At 40.6% G+C, this 6,000-nt stretch overlaps 1 protein-coding gene across 2 annotated transcripts in view; it reads left to right on the top strand.

Annotated features, from left to right (window-relative positions):
• The first annotated feature begins 231 nt into the window (after positions 1-231).
• Positions 232-6,000, top strand: part of CCDC68 (coiled-coil domain containing 68) — a 50,574-nt gene continuing 44,805 nt past the window's right edge. For both annotated transcript variants that reach the window (XM_001926362.8, XM_084966694.1), the window contains exon 1: positions 232-345. The gene's annotated coding sequence lies outside the window, so the exon portion shown is untranslated. The remainder of the gene's footprint in view (positions 346-6,000) is intronic.

Genomic DNA, 6,000 nt, shown 5'->3' with positions numbered 1-6,000 from the left:
ATTGTTTGTGCAAAGAGAACATTTTAATAAAGCAGCGACTACCCTCTTTACATGACTCAGTTACTGAGAGGTACGCAGTGTTGAGGGATGCAGGGAAGGCACCCCGGAGCGCCTGGGGCCCGGCGTGTGCTTCCGGGGGCGGCAGGAGCCTAGGCTCCTCCCCGGAGCCACCAGGGCGCCGGACTCTGCCCCGGGCGCTCCCTGAGGGGTGGAGCCAGCCAGCCCCACGGAGAAGACTCAGCCCAGGTCCAGAGCCGAGGGGAGGAGCAGCGGCAGAATCCTGCTCTGGCTGAGCGCCCTCCAAGGTAGACGAGCCCCTGCGATCCGCGCACAGGTCACCCCCAGGTGAGTGAATGTCCAGGTGCCCTTGGAGCCGGTTCCCCCAGCGCCGCCCTCACACCAAAGACATTTTCCTGTAAACAGATCCTCGGTTAGGAGGATATTCTCCCTGTAAACCTCTCTTCTGGACTTGAATTCCTTGGGCGAAAAGTTTGTGCTCTTCCAGGAACGGAGCTTACCTTCCTCGAGAGAGAATGCCCCACCCTTAGCCCTGTGCACACCTGATTATTTATTTCGATTGCTGTTATGCCGTCCCTCGGCCAGGGGTTCTCGCGATTCAGAGGCGGTGGAGAAAACTTGCTGTCACCTGTGAACCCCCGCGCGGCGACTTTGACAGATCACCGCGCCTGAAATTTTTAAGAGCACAAACGAATGCTTGTGAGTGAAGATGGTTGTCTTACACCTTCATTCATCCGTGCTGGCATCTGTAGCTGCAGGTGTAGCTAAAGGAGAACAGCCTATTGGTTGACAGTGCTATCTATGGTCATGGGATTTTAGAACTGAAAGTTACTCAGCCCCAGGCAGTTGTGCAGAGGAGCAGTGTCAACTTACGGAAAGAATAGCACAGGACGGTGCAAGGGTAGATTTTAGATTGGATGATGACATGGCTGTACATTTTCAACCTTCTTTGAAAGGAAAAAAATTACGTACATAATCAAATATTATTATTTACATATATAAATTATATATGATCATATATATATGCACAGAAGATGCAGTTAGCCCCATACATAAATGAAGCATAACTCAAGCATACATAACTATTTATACTATAGTTGTTTCATTTCAGGAATCAAAACCTTTGTTACTTCCTTTTATATACAGTCTAGATGAAGTGTCCAAAAGGGAATTATTCTGCATTTGCAATAGGGAAAACATAATCTGTCCTTTTGATTTTACCTGTGCTATTAAATATTCAGTTCTGCACAAGTCTGGCTTTTCAGAAATACGATCTGAGCTTTAGTCTCAGATATCCTAGCGGACACAAATGGTGCTGCTGTTTCCTGGGCTGCACTGCCCCTCCCCCTAGCCCTCCCTCTATGCCACTGATTTGAGAGTGGTGGTCCCTGACACAGAGGAATTTGTGCCTAAGGCAGGGCCTTCTCAATTACTTACAGAAAGAATGAAAATGGCTGACACTTCCTGCGACCCAGGAAAACTTAAAGGTTTTTACCTTTGTGATTTGCTGAATATGGTAACTAAAGCTGCACTAACTAAAAAGAGACTCCTGAAATATATACAGATACTATTTCAGTTGTATAATTCATTGTTGTGATTTCATGAATTAATAACAGGGATGCATGTATTTGTTAGCTTTTTGATTTATAATGTGCTGGACAGTGGGCTTGAGCTATAATCTAAAGCCCTGACAAAGCTGAAAAACATAAGCTAGATTTGGCCAAAACTAAAAAATGAGGTGTACATTTATTTGTTTGGAATTATGACTGAAAAAGGAAACAACTGAAGAATTTGGAAGGGACTGTAAAAGTCTTTTGAAGTAGTAGCTTTGAGTCTTTGAAGTGAGATATTTACATCAAAATTAGATGGCCATTTGTTGATAGAAAAAAAAATATAATGGCAAAATGTTACTCTGAATGTAATAGCCTGTTTAAGTGTATTTACATTTTACTGAGCATGGAAACAGCCATCCACTGAGTCTGGAAAACAAAAGCAAGCACGTGCCCGCGCGCGTGTGTGTGTGTGTGTGTGTGTGTGTGTGTGTGTGTGTGTGTGTGTGTGAGAGAGAGAGAGAGAGAATTTAGGGGCCTATTCATATACTCATTGAACCAATACTTGTTGAGTGCCTGCTGTGCAGGGCACCCTGTTCTGTCTTGGGGACACAGAGGGATACAGCTTTGTGCAAATAAGACACATTCTTGTCCCTGTGGAATTTACACCAGTTTGAAATCCTTCAGGGCAACCCTGAGGCCATAGATTAGGGACCACACCTAATCATCCATCTATTTTTAACAGTGACTGATTAGTTTCAAATCACTGACTCTTTTACACTGACTTAAATAGATTTTAAAAGGAATTTGCGTCTTAGGTCAGTTTCCTCTTTTGCTTAGGCTGGGGAAGAATTTAGGAATATTGTAGTCTGTTAATGCTATGCAGTATTTTGATATTAAACTTGAAATAGTTTAATATCAATTTCATGGGAATTAAATAAAAACTAAACTTGGAGTAGTAGATGCCAGTAATTTAGGGGGAAAAAAAATCAATGAGTGAAAAATTTCAAATTGAGAAAACTGTATCCAAGTTTTTTTTTTTCCTGTAAGTTAAAAAATATGACTACAGTCATATTTTACCTCAGAGCAGAAGAATGACTTTATGCAAGGCATTTTTCCCTTTTTTTATTCTTTTGCTGTTTTCTCAAAAGCAGGTTTATTGGAAGTATAATATACATACCAGAAAATCCAGGTGTCCAATTCAATGATTTTTAGTAACATTTATGGAATTGGGCAACCATCATCACAGTACAATTCTAGAACATTTTCATCCCCCCTTAACCACCCATCTTAAGGGGCTGTTTGCAGTCACTCCCCATCCTCAGACCCAGCCCCAGGCAACCACCAGTCTACTTTCTGACTCTTTAGATTTGCCTTTCCTGTACACTTTATACAATGCAATCATACAGAAGAGTGTTTAGCATCTAGCTTCTTTCACCTAGAATAATGTTTTTGACGTGCATTCACATTGTGGCAGGTATCACTAGGGGTCCCTTTTTATTGCTAACTGATGTTCATTCTGCTGAATGGCTATACCACATTTTGCTTACTCATTGATGGGCCCTTTTGCCATCACATTGAAGTGGTAAGACAGAAATTTGTGTCCAGCTCCCATGATAGCATAATTTTAAAATAACTGATAGGAGCCAAACTCCTATTTATATTTATGAAAAATATATTCTTGACATGGATTACTGATATTTACTGAATGTATCATAACTGAGATCTTTCTGGGATACCCCATGAAAGTAGTAAATAGTAAACCCTGTGCCAGTGGCAAGAAGCATCCCTCATTCGTATACTAGGTTGGACCCCGAAAACCTTTAACTCTTGACATCGATATTTGCAAAGAGCCCATGTCTCCACTGATATGTTTTCTTCACAAACAATATGCATTTAAAATGGTTTTTTGTTTGTTTGTTTGTTTTTTTAATTCGGCATATGGAAGTTCCTAGGTCAGGGATGTGACATTACTTTACAGCTGGGGTAATCCTGGATCCTTAACCCCACTGTCCTGGGCTGGGAATCGAAGCCACAACTCCAAAATGACCCAGGCCGCTGCAGTCAGGATTCTTAACCCACTGTGCCACTGCAGGAACTACAAAAGCTGGGGGATTTTGATGATCGTTTGACCCAACAGTGATAACTGAAATACTCTTAAAAATATGAGCACTTCTTAGTAATATATTTTAGTGGCACACTTAACATAAAGCCTGGGTCGTCTATAGCCTTAAGCCAGAAAGGAGTGCATCTGGATTTACATGCTTTTGGTTTTATTACTCCGTAGTTTCTATGACTGGAGTAAAGAATGAAGCTGATCAACTGTTTGTTGACTTTCCAAATTAGCCATTAGTTTGAGTTCTTAAAGTTCACAACCGAAGAGTTGGTACTCCTTTTTCCTCCAGGGTGTTTAGAGGAGCTAGAACCAAATTATAAATTATTCCAGGTTCCTGTTAAGCACTAGTGTTTTCTGTGAGTAGTCTACAGAACAAACCAAGTAAGAACTTTCTAGCACTACAAAATAATTGGCTTTTGTTATATACTTCTCTTCGGGAACCAGGACCTTAAACAGCAATTCCATCAGAGTGGTTTTCTTATACACTCCCATTCACCCTACTTTGTGTCAACTCTTAATGGCAAATGCATTTTTAGTGGGTTACACCTGACAGCTTATGGCTAAAGATCCTCTGTAGGGAGATTTCTCCAGTTGAGTGGAAACCCTTCTATAAAATGTTGGCAGATTCTGTGAAACTGGAGAGGACGCTCTGTCTCCGAATGTCTATAAGTTACTGCTGAAATTGCAAGTTCCTATTAGGGAAAAAAAAAAAAAAAGAGCATTAAACCTTTTATTGACAACCTGGAATGCAAAGGATTTTATTTTTAAGCTCCTAAAATTTGGAAATAAGGTAGTCTAGGTTAAATAGTTTCCCAAAGCTGGATGTGCTCATTTGGAGCTAATTTTGTCTGCTGGAAATATCAGAACAACTTACTGGAACTCTTGGCTCAGAACACTACTGTTTGCTGATCTGTGGTTAGAAGAATTGACACATCTCCATTGGTAACCTCTCTTTTTCTCTAACCTGGTAAGGATTTTAAGATTTCTAGAACAGGTGCATTTTTATTGCTTTTACACTGGCAATTTCATTCCAAATGTCTCCTGAGTGTCAAATACCAATTACAGGAATCCATCTTCATCCTTCTCACTTTTACACACTTGGACATCGGCATGGACACGCTCCCCGTGTTGTGTCTACTCACCAAGAGCAAGGAGGCTCACTCAGCCATTGAGCCATAACATAAGCTTCTTGTAATTACTTGGTGGGTTCATTCACTCATCACTCATGTTCACGTGATCTGATATAAGGAACTTGGTTTCACCCAGAACCAGGAGCTGCTTATCACCCCTGTATCTCTCTATTATCCCCTGGATTTTGGTAGGAGGCTGTGCTGGAGTCTGACCTCTTCCTGGCACAGGAAAATGATCAGAGGAGGTGGTAAAGCACCATCCCAGCTGCTTCAGGGATGAATAGACCCTGTATTCACTGACCAATAGTCTACGTACTTACGCTCAACTGTGAAGAATGAAGACATGTTATATATCTAAAAACAATTAGGAAAGAGTTGGTAGATAAGGAATTCTTGGTTCAAGAATTAGATTTAAATCTTCTTACTGCAAGTATACTTATATAAGTGTTATATATTCTTACATATTTCCTCCTACTTTTCCACTTTAATGAATAATAATTATGATAACTTTCTTAAGATGTTTTGAGATGTCCCTGTTTTTATCACCATATTGAATGTCAGACTTCAGGGACTGCTGTATGACCAACAGCTCTACCTACCTGTCAGCAGTTACTTGCTTTTTAACAATTCTGACGCCATTGCTCTTTTTGCAATTTATACTTTTGGAGGGAGGTCAACATTTCGAGTGAATGAAAACAAATCCAGCTAACTGTGGCTTCCAGTTCATTCTGATAAAATCAGTGAGGTTACTTGGATCTTGAAATCTCAATTGTTCTTGGCTTTTTCTAGGGTACTGTTGAATTACTGTTTTTCAAATAAAAGTATATTTTAAAAACGCATCTAAGTTCTGTAAGTTTTGACTAATGATTTTAGTCATGGAACTATCATCGCCATCAAGATACAGAACAATTCCATCACCAACTCCCCTCTCCCCCTCCCCCCACATATTCTTCTGTGTCCCTTTTGGAGTCAGTCCCTTCCCCATTCTCCATCCCCAGGTCAGTGTTCTGTACCTATAGTTTAGACTTTTCTAGAATGTCATATAAATGGAAACTTGGAATGCGCAGCCTTTGTATTTGGCTGTTTTCAGTCAGCATAATGCACTTGAGAGTCATCTAGGTTGTTGTGTGTATCAGTAGGTTATTTTTTGTATTGATGAGTAGGATTCACCTGTTGGTGAATATTT

This window comes from Sus scrofa, chromosome 1 (genome assembly GCF_054392235.1).
Source record: "Sus scrofa isolate SSC_HxYL_T2T_F1_AM1 chromosome 1, Sscrofa_HxYL_maternal_Yorkshire_Landrace_v2.0, whole genome shotgun sequence".
Classification (NCBI taxonomy): Eukaryota; Metazoa; Chordata; class Mammalia; order Artiodactyla; family Suidae; genus Sus; species Sus scrofa.
Note: the sequence above shows the minus strand (reverse complement) of the source record. Positions and strands in the feature narration are given on the sequence as shown.